Genomic DNA, 17,510 nt, shown 5'->3' with positions numbered 1-17,510 from the left:
TGTGGGAGGACTCTCAAGATGGCAGGGAAGACTGAGGCAAAGAGTAAGGAACATGTTGTTATGCAAAGCAAAGAAGCTTACGGTAAGTAAAAAAGGAAATAAGGCCAAACTACAGATGCCTCTAATACACAAGGGAGCGAGGAGGCCCACTACATACCATAGGCACAGATGGACAAAAATAACTTTTTGAAACTACTCCCTCCACTTTCGGGTGGGGCGGGGAATGGATACACGCATTCGAAAAGCACACAAGAGGGGTGCCCTTCGCTATAGGGGATATGAAGAGTTTATTGGTGTCGGCAATTGGAGACCAAGTAGAAGGGGTGTGGTTGAAGGCCAGTTTCCCGGGAATAACACTAAACTGTGACTGCCATGATGGGTCATCATTCAACAATGTGAGGGCGCAGGTGTGGGATGCATTGTGGAAAACCTTCCCGGACACCCCAGACTTACATTTAGTGATGCAATGCACTATGGGAGAGAAGGAAGAGGCTGCGCAATTCATCCTTCGGGTGCAGGACTTGTGGAGATCAGAAACAGGCATGGCGTGGGACCAATCCACTGCCTTATTCTACTTTATAATTAAGCAAGGACTCCCGAAAGAGGTACAGAAGGCCTTGGATAAAATAGCTGCGATTGAATCCAAAGGCTGGTCGGAGATTCAGAGCATAATAGTACACTACTGTAGGAGGATAAAAGAAAGAGAAAAGGAGATAGCACAGAGAAGGTTGGTAGATGAAGCAAAGTTAGTTCAGAATAAATTAGTGAAGGTTGTGGCAATAAATTCAGCGCTACCCACTGAAAGGCAGGGAGAAGGGGAGGAGGGGTCAGAAAATACACCAGCAGGGATGGCTGTAACTTGGTCTGCAAACGGACAAGAGCAATGGGCTAGGAGAGGAGCAATACGAAGGCCCCCAATGGCAGGGCAGACCAGCAAGAGGATGAGGTGGGTATCCGGTGCAGAGAGGAGGATTTGGGGGAGTGGGAAAAAGACGATTTGGAGAGCAAGGAATGAGGGAAGGTCCACCAGGATCATGTTGAAATTCTGGGAGGTGGAGACATTTTTCTAGAGAATGCCGAATGCGAACAACAGGATATTACCAAGGGCCGCCTCCAATGAGTAACGAGCAACAATTTGGTCACCCACATCCAAGAAGTCCCTATGGGTTACCAATGGGTGGGAATGTGCAAAACAAATAGTGCTATAATGAGTATCCGCAGAGAACACAACAGATGCAACACAGACAGCAGCCCCAGCAGCAAGGCATGCAACAACAGGTAGCACGTCAGAACACAATGGGAAAGGGAAACACTAACATTTTTGCAACAACTGCAAATGGCGCGCCGGCACCTTTTCACGGCACAGCTGTAGTGGGGGACAATGTCTTTTCCATCCCCAGAACAGAAACATACCCAGACTAGGAGAGCCCACAGAAAGCACTTGTGTTTCCAGTCCTATCAACTACCCTACATGCAGAAAAGGAGCCACTAGTAGGTGCGGAGATAGGCAACAAGCAGTTCATCTTTATGGTGGATTCGGGAGCTGAAAAATTGTGCCTCATGGAAGGCCGGTTCCCGCTCTCTGGAAAAAAATGTGGAAACGCAGGGGTTCTCTGGGGCTATTTTAAAAGTTCCTTTCACAAAAGATCTAGACATTACGGTGGGTTTAATACAGTGCGAGCACCCCTACTATATCATGAAGACTCGCCAATACATTTTTTGGGACGGGACCTCCTCAGCAAATTGAATATAACCATCTCCTTCACAGAACGAGGGATAGTGTGCTCCACTCCAGGGGCATGCTCAGTAAGAGTTATGTTGATGATAAGTACTATGACAAACAAAATTGCAATAAGAGGAGTGCCCATAGATATAGACATGTTCATTTATGAAATACGGGTACTTGCTAGAGTGGTGCCCGAGATAACATGCAAAGAATGGAGAGTGCCATCTGATTTTTTTTTCCGCCCCATTGTAAACTCAGATATTGTGCCAGGTACAATAATGTCTATTGATTTGGAAGGGGTACAAGTTTCAAGCAAACATATTGCAGTGATAGGACTGGGCACACACATGGATGCGAATGGAGAACAGTGCTGTGCATAGACCCGAATGTAACTTTGCGTGATTTGACTGATGAGGAATTGTTCACTGACAATGATACTGATGGGGAAATTATAATGGAAATAAGTGTACCTTGTGACATAATGATCCAGCACAGAGAAATACACAACCCTCTCATGGCTTGCGTTACTGCACCACCCACTATATTTGATGAGAATATAGAAAAAATACTGCCATAACTATGGACAATAGTCCCACATGATGTAGGGTTTTTGCAAGAGGTCACGTCCTTAAAAATGAAACTGAAACCTGGTACAATTCTGCCTAAAGTAAAGCAGTTCCCATTATCAAGAGAAGCAGAGGAGGGAATAAAAGAAACTATAAATGCATTATTACAACAGGGTATAATAGTGCCATCAAATTCACCTTGTAATACGGCAATTTACCCAATCAAAAAAGCAAGGGGCGGGGCTTGGAGAATGATACGGGACCTCCACCCACTTAATGACGTCATACAGAAAGAATTCCTTCTAGTACCTAATCCAGCATCCATTTTATGTAGCATCCCAAAGGAGGCCACATGTTACACAGTTGTATATTTGAAAAATGCCTTTTTCTCAGTACCACTCAACCCCAGTTGTCAGTATCTCACATCCTTCACACTTGGGGGCAACAGATATGATCATTGTAGATTGCAACAGGGTACTGTGAGAGCCCCAGCATCTTCAATGGGATTTTGCATGAAGACCTTGGTAATGTGGATGTACAGAGCTCGATAATCCAGTATGTGGATGATCTCCTCATCTGCAGTAAGAGTGAAGAACAGTGCATAGCTGATTCGATTTCATTGCTAAATTTACTGGCCACGAAAGGATACAAGTTGGACAAAGGTGAACTGCAATACTGCCTAGCGGAAGTGTTATACTTATGACAATTGATTTCAAAAGATGGTAAAAGAATTATACCTGACAGAGCAGCAGAAATATGTCACACAGTAATACCCAAGACAGTGAAGGACATGCAGACATTTCTTGGCATATGTAATTATTGCTGTGCATGGATCTTGAATTATGCGGCATACACACGGCCATTATTGCAAGGATCAAAAGAAACACAAAAGAACAGCGCCCCAATAAAATGGTCCCAGGAAATGATGACACAATACTTCAAATTAAAAGATCACATCACACACGCCCCAGTTTTAGTGAACCCTGATTATGACCGGGAGTTCTACCTCTTTTCACACTGCAATGGAATACTGATGACAGCAGTTCTAACACAAAAGGCATCACTAGGCCACATGCCATTGGCCTACTACAGTGGCACATTAGACTCAGTAATGCAGGGCCACTTCGCATGTGAACAAGCACTTGCAGCAGTGACCTTCATGATAGAGAAAAACGGCACCATTGTAATGGGATGCTCAGGACACTGTATGCAGAACATTCACTATTTGCCATTCTGGAGAGAGAAAAATCGACACTCATCACACAAAGAGCAACAGTTTATGAGATCATAATATCCAGCCCAAATATCCATGTAGTTAGGTGTACAAATGTGAAACCTGCTACATTCATTACAGAGCCCTGTACTGTAGAAGATATGCAAGAACATGATTGTGCCACATATGAGGGAGAGCAAGATGACATTCCAAAAGCAAATGAGAATTCCCTCGAAGAAGGGGAGATATACTTCGTGGATGGGTCAGTATCAATTGAGAGTGAAACACTACACTGTAGGGGCAGCGGTAGTGAGAATAGAAGGGGACGAGTACAAAGTTATAGTACAGAAACGCCTCCCATCGCACTATTCAGCATAAACAGTGGAATTGATTGCACTAATGGAAGCATTACATACAGCAAAAGGATGTGCAGTAACAATCTATTCTGACTCGGCATACGTGACAACGACAGTACATTCGAGGTTGTCACGATGGCAACGAAAAGGGTTAGGAGGGCAGGTGGCTCGCTGGTACAACATGCAGGACTATTAAATGATTTGTTTGAAGCACTAGCAGACCCGTCAGTGGTAGCGTTGGTAAAGTGCCAGACACACACCAACACCATGAACGCGATCTCGCTCGGGAATGCGGTAGCGGACGCAGCCGCAAAAGAAGCAGCCTACTTTGATGTCCCCCAACTACTAGAATGCATTGTAAAAACACTCATTTCAAAAGTGCAGGAAGAAGCATACACTGCACACCCATTCTGCAAGTGATAGAATTACAAAGACGTGCACCCCCACAAGAGTAAGAATTATGGGGAAAAGGAGGATGCAAGCAGTCACCCACAGACTTGATATGGCGACAGGAAATGACAGAAAAAGTAGTGATGCCTGTAGAATTGTTACAAATAGCATTCAAACAAATACATTTTCCAACGCATGTAAAAAAAACAACGTATCGCAGCAGACATTCAAGAAGAATGGTTTGTCCCCAATTTACAGGAACACTTATCAAAATTAACAATAGAATGCACACTTGCTAAACATACAATCCAGGTATGACACTGAGGACATTACGAGGAACACTGCCACACCCTGTAGGGCCTTCCAGGGAACTCCATATTGACAATGCAGATATTAGATAAAGATGTAACGGGGCAAGATACCTCATTGTGATACTTCTCAAGGTGGGTTGAGGCTGGCCCATGCGCCCACCCTTGGTATGAGAGGTTTTCTCTAGGTGGGGTATATGCAATGTGATCAGGTTAGATAACGACACTCATTTTGTAAATGACCTCTTCAAGGAGCTGAGCACGTTGTTGGGAGTAAAACACAAATTGTGTTCGATTTATCACCTGCAAGCTAACGGAGTGGTGGAAAAAATCAATGGCCTGCTTAAAAGTAAACTGTCCAAGCTATGGAACACACTTAAAAAGAACTGGGTGTATTGCTTGCCCCTAGCACTGTGCCTCCTCAGAACGCAACTGAGCAAGGATCATTCTTTTGAGCCCCCATGAAATAGTGACGGGACGGCGCATACATACACCACTATTCCTAGTAAGGAGAGCATCAAACGCTGACAGAGATGCCACAGTGCTAGGGGATGAGTTTAAGGAATACCTTAACAAAGTGACACATGCAGTGCGAAGCATAGCAAAGCAAATACCACCCCCATTTATGCAGGATAATGAAACAGATACAACAACGCCAGCACAAGACAGCCCCACAGGACAGTTAATGCCAGGAGAAAATGTGTATGTGCGCAGTTTCGTGCGGAGATGGAACTCCCTAATATAAAATATATTGCACGCCCACCGCAGTAAAAGTGAAGGGGTTGAAGTACTGGGTGCATCTCTCAGATGTGAGAAGGGCACACAATAGTACAACACCGCAGAGTGAACAACATCAGAGCCACGACGTTGCTAGTGGCTAAAATAGAGGAAAGAAGCATAAAATACAAAATGGGAAAGTGGAAAAAAGGAAAAATGAAAGAATTGAAGAGAGCATGCAAAAAAGTAAATATATGAAAATGAACAATGTATGTAAAAAAATGTACAGTATATCTCCCTCTTTCTGTCGCTTACTATTTTTCCATGTCCTTCTCTCGATTTACCTTGTCTGATTATCTTTCTGCACTCTAATATGCGTTAAAAGGATTTAAAAGTAGAAAAGTGAATGTGAAAAAAATGTGGTCATTACTTATTAAAAGTTTTTTTTGATTAGTTGAATAACTTAAAGTGTGTCAGTAGAAATATAAGTAATAATGTGCAATTTATTGGAAAAGGAAATATGTTTATAAATATAAAGTATTTTTGGTGTACTTAACCCTTTTATATCGCCCCTTCAGGTGGAAATATGACAGAGAGGAGGGCCCTCACTACCAACGACTCCAATTTAGATAGTATTAGGGTAGATAATAGAGTGAATAGATACTATAACTATAATTGTGGTTTATATTTTACAGCGATAGTGTTTTCTGTGATGTTGTTTTGCCTTGGTTTCTACTGGAGTGTGGCTTTCATAATTGGGCACATGAAAGAGGGGGGTGTGAGGTACACCTAATACAAGAAGGATCAAGCCTTATATGGGCTGGAGTTAAGACAATTTGGTCACCCAATACCTCCCTAAATGATAATCTTACAATGGTGTATAAAAACCAAACTGTCGAAACCCCTGTTCTTACATATGCTGCTATGGGTTTCGATAGTGACGATGAAACCAATGAATATGATGGTAATTACTCCCTGTTCGGTATGCCTGATCTGACATATACAATCGCACATGCAACCACAGAACCTACTTCATATGGCACTGATATGTATTTTAACCCAAAAACCCCAACAAACCAAGATCCTTCAGTACTACAGTCTTGCCAAAATGCTAATGAACGGAGTGATGCAACATGGGCAGACATGTTTCCTATAAAGTATCAGAGAGTAAAAATGTTATATAATGGTGAAGGGGGGATCAGGAGGCGTAAAAGGTGGGCGGAGGGGAAGAGCTATGATGCATACCATGGCCTGGGATAAGATGAGATTGAAGACCCCCGCCACCCAGACCAATCTATCAAATGGTACTCAGACATGAGCGCAACAGCCAAACAAACTACGAATGAGAGCTGTTATGTTTGCTCTCTCATTTCTCATGCCTCTGGCACACCCAAAGTTCTTATACCTCAAGAAGTGCCCTTGTCGGATGCCCAATGTTTGGTTCATCTAGTATTGTGTAGGATTCGAAGCACCTTCCAATCACACACAGTTACAATAGAAATGCTGATCAAAGGGACACGGTTCACAGAAAACAAGTGGCATGACGAGACTATCATGTGCAAAGCTGAAGCATTGTGAGGTCTAACGGAAGAGAACTTTCAATGGGTCAAAGAGACATGTGCACCGGTCTGGTCCTAGCACATCACAAAGCTCATGTGGGTTACAGCTCTCGAGAAATCCATTAAAACACAGAAAGAAATTGGACATAAACTTTGTTTCCATGGTGAAGGGAAGGTACAGATGGGCTCTAACAGACAATGGCCCTCATTACGACCCTTGCGGAAATCGACTGACCGGAGCGCCACAGCGTAAATAGCGTTTCCGCCATTGCACGAAGGAGCAAAGTGCGGCCCATTCCGACCCATCGGGCACGAGCACCACGGCATGGCGGAAGTGCTAAGTCCGAGATGGCGGAAAAGACCCCAAAACGGCCCACACCGCCGCCGTACGGGGCCCCAGGTGCAATACCGCCACCCCTCCTAGCGGTCACCGCAGTGTGCGCCTACCGCAAAGTACGGTGGCCGGAAATATACGGAAACGGAAGTTAAAACACGGGCCCGGAACGGGAAACATCCCGGCGTACACCTATAAATACACTAAAACCACACAACCACTAAAAACACTACCCTGAGACACACCCCACCCCGTCAACCACCCTAGCGAAACCAAGAAAAATGGGAAAAGCAGCGAAGAAAGCGTGCGACCGCAAGCGGCAGGTCCACTTCTCCCGTGAGGAACTCACCGTGCTAACAGAGACCCTCCAGGAGAATGCTGCCGTGGTCTTCTCCACGCAAATGACCAGGACGGCACTTGCAAACAAGAAGGCCATATGGGCTCTGGTGGCACAGCGGGTAAGTGCGGTGGGGACCGCACCCCGCACCCCACAGCAATGCCGCAAGCGATGGGACGACCTGCGGATACGCGTCCGCAGCATACTCTCTGCCAACCGCAACATTGCCACAGCCACCGGGGGAGGTCCTGAATCACCCATCAAGTTGACCCCCTGGGAAGAAATCTGTGCCTCCACCATCGGAATGGAGAGCATTGAGGGAGTCGGAGGGATGGAGAAAGGAGTGCAGACATCCGAAGATTCAGGTAGGTGGGCCAGATATAACAAGCCACACAGTCCATCCATGTGAAGCACCATGCGTCCACATAGTGCAACAGAAACACATGTCCAGGATAAGGTCCACACACATCGGCCTGATAGCGCACGTTAAAACCCACAATAAATACATAAATAATTAAAAACCCCTAATACACGCACTACACGTGCAGCAGGCACACCCAAACTGCAGGCTGCCAAACAACTGCACCCTCACTCCACACACAAATCAAAGCACCTCCAAGGACCCGACCCAAATCACCCTCAGGTACCACCCCAAAGCATGTGATACAATGCCATTCCAATTCCCACAGACCCATCAATAACCCTCGCCCTCCTTTACTCCACCACAGGGTCCGATCCAAACGACGAGCCACAGGACACCCCTACCAGCACACCTGCAAAGAGGGCCAAGACCAACGGCCAGAGACCCTCCACCTCAGCTGCACGCATCAAGACACGGCAGCAGCACAAATCAGGTGGTAGCACAGAGGAGGGAACATCAACAGGCACCCCAGCAGCCAGCATGGCCACAACACCACCACCACAGGTCCCCCCAATGGATGCCACAGAAGGCACTGCCTCTGGTGGCAGCAGCACCATAGGTGACACCCCATTGATGGCAGCATGCTCGGACACAGAAGACGGGGATGTCGAGGTCAGATCCATCCATGACCTGTCCCAATCCCCCTGTCTGTCCCATCCCGTACAACATGAGGATACCACGCAGGGGCAGCCACAAGACGACGACTGGCCATCCCCCCCAAGCCCTGTGGCAAGGCAACATGAGGACAACAGCCCCTCTGTGACACCCCCGCAAATGGGCATGGCCCAGCAGAGGCAACAGTCCCTCGACAAGTTAATCGTCCAACAGCAGCAAATGGCCACACTCCTCAAGGACCATGCCGATGAATGTGGGGGCACCAAGGCAGACATAGAAACATCAACAGAGACACTTAGGGCAGAAATGGAGAGATGTACAGAGACGCTAAGGGCACAAATTGAGAGTAGCACCGAGAGCCTGAGAGTCCAAATGGAGAGAAGCACCGAGAGCCTGAGGGGGGAACAGCATGCGACGTCCAAAGACGTATGTGCCGAACTTGCCGCAGTGCGCCGTGTGCTCACTGAGCTCTCGCAAACCCTTAGGGACATGCATGGACGTGAGCAGGCAGACACATCATCCGTTGCAAGTTCCGTCCAGGGCAGCCCCCAACGTAGATCAGGGAGGAACCTGCGCTCCACAGGCAGGGGTGCCCCTGATACCCGCAGAGGGGGCTTGCAATAGCGACAGGCCACTGACAATGAGCATCTTTGGACACTGGTGTTCGGGTGGGAGGTAGGAGGGTGGAGGGGGTGTGTTGGGCTCACTTGGGTGGCGGGTCGATAGGGTGTTCAACATGATATCACATATGCCATAAAAAGTGCACGATCACCCAATGAGATGTGTGGACATTGATCTTTGTGTACTAGGCCATCATAGGCGTACAGTCCATATTGTGCATGTCCCAGACACACGCAGTGCCACGAGCCCCGTGTCCATGTATCAGCCCCCAGGCGTGAGTGCTAGAAGCATACATCAATGAGATGCTGACGGATGTCACGGCCCTCCGGTGCCTCGCAGACTCCTTGAGGTGCTGCCACATCCCCACCCTCATCATGACCATCATCCGGTGCTTGCAGTTCAGCGTCAGGGGGCATGGGCACATTTCTACGTACGCACATGTTGTGGAGCATGACACATGCCATGACCATCTTTGCAACCTTCTCATGGCGGTACAGGAGTGCCCCGCCAGACCTGCTGAGGCAGCGGAAACGAGTCTTCAGTAGGCCGAATGCCTGTTCTATGACTACACGGGTACGTGAGTGGGCATGGTTGTAGTCCTCCTCATGCAGGTCCCGTGGGTTCCGGACTGGTGTGAGGAGCCATCTCTTCAGTGGATATCCAGCATCACCTGTATGTGGACGATAAACGTAGGATGTGGAATGCCATTGATACGTACGCACACCCCCCCCCCCCCTTCCTGCCAGTACATTGCCAAATCACATACCCCACATCATCATGCATGAGATGAGACTCACCGAGTAGCCAGGATCTGTACCCTGCGTGTCGCTCCATGTAGCGTGGTATGGTAGAGTTCCTCAAGACCATGGAATCATGGGTTGATCCAGGGAATCGGGCACAACAATGCGTAATGATCCTGTTGGAGTCACACACCATTTGTACATTCAGGGAATGAAATTGTTTTCGGTTGCGGTACTGGGCCTCCATGGCATGTGGGACGACCAATTCAACATGGGTGCAGTCGATGGCACCAATGCAACCCGGTATGCCGGCAAGTGCATGGAATCCCACTTTTGTGTTCGTAATTTCCTGCTCCGAGCGTGGTAGGGAGATGTAGTCGTCTGCGTGCTGCAGGAGGGCATCGAGCACTTGGAATAGTGTCCGTGAAAACAGTGGCTGTGATATGCCATGCAACTGTCCGACTGTGTGCTGGTAGGTGCCTGTGGCCAGGAAGTGGAGTACAGACACCACCTTCAGTAGGGGTGGGATTGCGGTTGGGCTATCTATCATGCTGACTAGGTCAGCCTGTGTCATGTCCACAATGGCGGCTATGGTGTCCCGGTCCAGACGGTAGAGGGTGTGGATCTGCTCATCAGTGAGGTTGAACGGATGTGCTCGGAGGCGTGGGATTGCGGGCTGCCTGCGTGGTGGTAGTGGCTGTGCTGCTGGGCCTTGCTGGCCCTGCCTTGGCCTCCTCCTCCTCCTGCGTCTCCTCCGTGCGGCTGGTTGTAGTTGTTGTTCGTCTTCTTCTTGGAGTCGGAGCACTTGCAGTGCTATCAGGTCCCCCAGGGCCAACATCGCGAGTCCTGCCGGTAGCATTTCGCTGTGGTTGTGGGAGGAGACTGGCTGTGCAATTTATGTGTTTTCAGGCTGTATGGCCTCCACCTGTGGTGATTGATTCCACCTGTGCAAACGGCTCTCCCCTTTGGCCGAGCACGTCCCGCGCACTACGCTGCAAATCGGGTAATGGTATCTTGCTATTGCAATCATGTATTTGTACCCGATGGGCGTGTAAGATTGGTTGATATGTTCATTCTGCTGTGGTCCCATTGTTTCCCATACTATCTGTGCATTCGCGAACGGACTTGTGAAGGGTCAGTGGAACGTAGTACTCGAGTAACGGTGGGCCCTCATGCATCACTGTACCGAGTTGCAACGACGGGCGGGGCGTCCCATTTGTGGGTGAAGGCAGTTGCCATTTTCACACACAGCCGCACTCGATGGAATAATTAGTGATTTCAAACGGCCACAGATGCCTTTTCGACGTGATGTTGCAAATGAGGAATTCGAAGGGCGGCGCTTTCGGTTTCCAGCTAGCGGCGAGGAGATGCCCACAGGTCTGACTGCAAATGTAACGTTCTATTGTTCTATGTCCTTGAGACAGGGCCCATGGCGAGGGAGCAATGATTGATATGAATAGTTTGGGATGCGCAATAGCTACGTGGGCGATGAGGCCGGCCATTCCCAAATACATGTTACTTCACAACACTGGATTTACGGGCTGGGGCACTGTGGATGTAGCAGGCTGCATTACGCACAGACTCAATGGACGTTTCTAATGTCATGTGAGTAATAATTCAGGCGTTTTGATCCCGGGATGAGGGAATGATGAATGGATGCATGGGCAGGTGATTTGGTGCAGAGTTTGCCATGTACAGGGCTTCTTGGGATCTATCCGCCTCCCCTACGCTATGTGATGCAGGGCTGCCATAGTGGGACCATCGTCTATCTGGCCTTGTTGAGCCCTCCCTGTCTCGACGCGCCCTCAGACACTTGTGTCCATGCACGTTAACATTCCCATCTGATGGATTCTGTTTTGGCAGACGCATGCACAGGTACACTCGTTCGTGATGGTGTTTACACCTAGGTATAGATGGTTATGAGTCGCAAGTGGCTTTGGGGTGTTGATGATCCTTTGGAGTGGGCTGGCATGCATATGGCTGTGGATTTCGTGTGCTCATTGAAGTGAGTTGTTCGAATGTAGTTCTGATGGCCATTCTGTTCTTGTTCTTTTCTTTTGGTTGACAGGTATCTCCTCCCCTTTTGCCACTGCCATCTGTATGCCACTCCTGCAGATGGATTTTACTCCCGACACCTGCTGCTTCGTGTTAATCGGTGGAGCAGCATTACGATCTTATGGGACGATCGCCAGTGGCCCACATGCCCTTACGCAGTACTGGTGGCTCGGAGCAACATTTCGGCCTTTCAGCTGGACTAGTGCCTCCCCATTGGGACGGCCCTGCGGTTGTGTGCGCTTCCTTTTTGCATTTTCGTACGTGATTGTGGCTCTGTGTACCATGATGGGACAGGGCGTCACACAAGTAGTGGCTGGTCTTTTCTTGCGGATGCAGCCCACAATGGTGAAATGTGTTTTGGAGTTCATGGCCTGATGGCTGTATGGGCTTGGTGATTTTGTTGTGCATTAAATTTCTATTCTGATTTGGGCCGTGTAGCGTTTTTCTTTGCAAGTGATGTGGCATGTGCCTATATGTGGGGCGATGTATTGTGAGGAGATCTGCATTGGGTTCCTGCTTCGGGGTTTAGTTGCGTGGTACTGTGCTGGGCGCGTTTGCCTACTGAGCCCGTGAGGTCAGGGATGGGGGCTGCCTATATGACAGTTTGGATGTTGTCATGCTCAGGGGCGGGGGATTGGGTTTTGTGTGACAGATGGCGGTCAGCCAGGTGGACTGGTGGAATGTTGTTATTTTCGGAATGTTGCTGGTCACAGGTGCCTGTGTTTGCGTGCGTTTCGGGGGGGGGGACTGTGGTCATGTCCATTGGGATGGCTTCTGTATTCGTGCCATCTGTGCCCTGCAGCTCCCATTGGCCCCTGTTGTGTTTCTTTTGTTCGTTGGCATGCATGGGTGCTTTGTACATTTCAATGGTTGCATTGTGACTTCATTGCACCTACAGGGAGTTGTACTTTGTGGGCAGGGAGCGGTGTACAGGCACTCAGTGGGGCCGTTTACGGTTGATTCGCGATGCCGGACTTCTCGCCATGGCGGAATGGTCCATTCCGCCATGCCTGATGGCGTTAGGTACATGTCCGCTAGGGTCGGAATTGGCGTACCGTTGCACCATGGTGGTGTTTGCGGTTTGGCATGGCGCGCGCGCGCGTGCTTAGTGCAGTTAGCGTTGGCGTTCACTACGGTGTCGCTAATGGCTTCGTACTTTGCGGTGACGGGTCATAGTCGCACCGAGCGCTATTCGATGGCGGTATTGCATTTCCGCCATCGTTTTTCCCTTTCCGCCAGGGTCGTAATGAGGGCCAATGCAATAAAACGATCATCATTCCGGATATGAAAAAAGGTACAGCAGCACTAATGGACATGTATTGGGTATGTGGCAAACAAGCATACCTGCATCTCCTGCCATCCTGGAAATGTAACTGTGCCATGGCCACACGGCATTCAGCACTAATGATGATTCCAGAAAACCATATCCAAGGGGGCAAAAATGTGGCTGACATATCGGCAGCACCCGAGCCAGCAACAACAGAGCCCTCTGCATATGACATTCTGTCTGAAAATGAACTACAAGACAGGGTGTCCCGCAAAGGAAGGTCATCCAACTACATCTCCAGCAAATCATCAGAACTCTTGGCTGAGATTCCAGATAAATATAAACTTTTCAACTCCGCTGAAACATTTTTTGCTTCCCTCCTGGTTCCAGGACTTCAGGTGCGAACAAACACCAAATGGCTGCAGATTGTGCACTGGAAGCTGATCCAACTGGCCAACGACACTGAAGAAGGATTCAGCATGATCAAGGTGGAACTCTGCGCCCTGTGGTTAATGACAATGCAGAACCGGTACGTCCTGAATCTCCTCACAGCAAAGGATGGCGGTGATTGCCGAAAAATCAGGAGTGCCTGCTGTACATTCGTACCTTCTGAACACGCGGACAATGGGACACTGTCCCACGTCATCTTGGCCGTGCATAGTTTGAGGGAAAGACTGTGGAAGGAAGGAGGGATAGAGCCAAGTAGCTTTTTCGACATCTTCAATTGGATACCATCCTGGTTCAGCGTAATAATGAACATTTTTGTCTCACTCATCGTGTTCATGTTGCTATTTTTTTGTGTGTGCCAGGTGGGAATTCGATGTTGTGCAAAATCAATGCCTAGTTCTGCAATGATGATGGTAACAATGGGCAAATCAACAATGGTGCAATATGTGAAAGATGCACTGGTCCAAACTGGGGAGTCAGGTCCCTCTAAGTATCACATGACTGCAGTATACCACCATTGTGGGGATAGGGTGGATAATTTGTACCACACCGCAATCAAAGAGCCACAAGACTTATAGTGGTATAGAGAGGTCTGGGTGGACCTGAATGGGAATGGGGGAATATACATGACATGTACACCTGATGAATATGCCAGAAGGTGTCAGAGTTTATGAGACGTATGTAGGGCATGGATGCCAATCAAAGGGACTCCCGCATGGGACGAAGCAGTACAAGAAGCAGAGTACTATCGGAATTAAAATAATTATAAGGGTTAGTTTGTTACTTTAGATGTAATGAAAGGGGGGGAATGTGTGGGAATGAGGGGTTGTTTGGGCCCCCCTCAAACATTCAGCACGAGATGAACCACTTGCTCACGCATTAGCGGGGGACGCCTCCATTGCCCTTATGCTAACATTAGCATAAAGGGGGCTATTGCGGTATACACTTGGCTTCCATTTTGTGTGCCCTCGACTATATCTTTGGACTAGGCCTCACTCCGATAATACGAAAAGGCTTCTCTCCCCTCTGCAGCACTGCGCATAGCGCGCTCATGACCCCACCTTTTCTCTCACTGTCTGAAAGCTACACAAATCCCACTCTCACGGATGCTCTGGGGATAATTGAAACAAATAGTAAAATGTATCATCTCACTCTTCCTCTGTGATCACTGTCCTGTGTGTGAACCGGCTCGAGCCATGCCTTGTAGCCCATCCATCTCCACAAACATGCTCCTACTCCCTTGCCGTGCTGTTGGAAAATGACTGCCAATGTAACCCTGTGCCCTCCTAAGGTATTCTCTTGATGTACCAGAAGTGTGACCCTGCTGTGCAGTCCACCCAAGAGTGCCCCCACTAAATCCAGACCTCTGTCGCAGTATATTGTGTCCTAAAACTAACATATGTCATTATACCCCCCACTCGCCTTGATGTGCTAAGAACCGCCCAGTCACCCAGGCAATCACTAAGGACAAGACCCCTAAGCCCTGTAGCGCATAAAAGTCTCAATGAAAGAAGATGTAATCATGACAATGCAATTTATAGGTTTGCAAAGATTTACTCAAAGGTATATTAATGACTACCATTTATTATATGTCTAGTGGTAGTTTCTCATGCCAGTTTAGTTAGTGTCAACTCTATCTCACGTTACCTAACCCTCACCCCTCCTGGACACAGGCAACTGGACCTTCTTGTGACGCTCACCCTCCCGCCAACTGGGTAGCCTATCTGGAAGAAGCAGCGCCTACACGCCTATATGTTACATCGCTCCCCAACCAATCCTGTACTAATGTAATACCCTATGTTAAGGACGTTATCGATAATGCTGTTTTGCTTTATATTTCCATGTAAGTGTATTGTTTGCCAGCGAGCTCTCGAGGCAGCAGAGTTCTCTGGATGCCAACTTTATATAAAGACTTATTAATCTTGCAACTTACTGGGATGTGGTACACTTTATGAGTTTGTATTGGTAAGTCGGGGAGTGAGCCTTTACAATATCATGAGCTACGTAGTGCATTAAGCAATGCATTGATATAAATATCATTCTATTATGAAGTTATATCCAGTATACTAAGCTACTGATATAGAAACATAGGCATTGTGTGCAGCATACATGATGGAGGTGCAATATTCATAATCTTGCCATGTTGAATTGTGAAATGATAAATGCTTTCTTATTAGAGTTGTGTGTACTGTGAAACATGTAATAAGTAACTAATAAAACCCACTTACTACATAATTGCATTAGTACAGACAAAACACAAAGGGGCAACAACACATACAAATATGAGCATATACAGGGAAATTGTAGTAAGGAAAAAGCAACAGTACTTAGAGAAAGTGTTCATAACGTAACTGATTATCTTCATGCACATAAATGATTGCTCTGTTTCAAAGCTGCTACTTCCCCTGTGTATATGTATCACATGATGTGACTGGACCTTAAGGAAAGTAGTGTGAGTACAATGTAAACACATATGAGTATATACAGGGAAAGTACAGTAATAAATAAAAAACAGCAGAACTATCAGAAAGTGTTGATAACCTTACTGATTATCTTCATGCACAGGAAGGATTGTTGTCTTTCGAGCCCGTTTCTTACCCTATGTATATGTTTCATATGGTGTGACTGGACCCTAAGGGAATTACTGTAAGAACATATTTGAAGGATAAGTCTACAAATATATTACCTTTTGAATTGTTAGTTCCTGACTGTTACTGAAGAAAACATTGGGGCCTAGATATGTCAGTAAAGGAAAAAAAAGAGGGAGCCAGACATGTTATGTCATCAGTGATGTCACCAATGACATTTGTGATGTCATCTTTGATATCCTGGGTATTAGTCTTAGCAGTGCACAGTGGTGGCGTGAGTTATGGTTGCTTAGCTTACCATAACTGGCAAATTTCAGGCTTTTTTCAGTTTTAGCGCAACTTAACCATAACATCCCTCTAACAAAGATTTTCACTGAATTTCATAGGTTTTTAGTAGCACAACTTAACCATAACGTACCTTTAACAAAGTTTCTTCACTGAATTTCATACGTTTTTCGTAGCGCAACTTAACCATAACGTCCCTCTAACAAAGTTTTTTCACTGAATTTCATATATATGTGTGTGTGTGTGTGTGTGTGTGTGTGTGTGTGTGTGTGTGTGTGTGTGTGTGTGTGTGTGTGTGTGTGCCTGTGTGTCTGTGTGTCTGTGTTTGTTTGTGTCTGCAAAGGGAGATTCTGGTTCGATTTGGATCCAAATACGTTTTTCTTCCATCATTTCCATTAGGAACATATCATGTTATTGATATATGAATTTTCGGATTCAACAAACAAACCCAGATTCAGGCATATACAACATGTCCATGCAGCCTACAAGATAAACATGTTCAATTATGTAAATGTAGAGGATCAGCTGAATGCCTCTGCAGGAAGTCCCACCCCTATTCTGACTACATGTTGGAAACCGAAAATTGCGACACGTGCAATCCCAGTAATAGTACCTATACCACGAAAAGCCTCTGAGACAAGGTATCCACGGAGAAAACCCTATGTTTATGTATCCCCAAAGAGATGACGGTCTTCTGAGGGAGATCCCTGAAGAAGTGTGAAGATGAGAAAAGGAGATACTGGTGACGTCTCAAGAAATTAGTGTGACGCACTGAGAAGGATGACCGGAGAAGAGAATGCATAGACCTTATGGAATCTGATGGCGAAGTAAAGAATCGAGGAAACTTTCATATGCGGAATGAAGATTGCACATGTGAAAAGCAAGGCAGAAAATGGAAGCCGTTTTATAGCTGTACATGTGCCTTAGTGCAAATAGACTAAGTAATTGTAAAGGCTGGCTATTCA

This window comes from Ambystoma mexicanum, chromosome 14 (assembly GCF_040938575.1).
Source record: "Ambystoma mexicanum isolate Mex_15411 chromosome 14, UKY_AmexF1_1, whole genome shotgun sequence".
NCBI lineage: Eukaryota > Metazoa > Chordata > Amphibia > Caudata > Ambystomatidae > Ambystoma > Ambystoma mexicanum.
Note: the sequence above shows the minus strand (reverse complement) of the source record.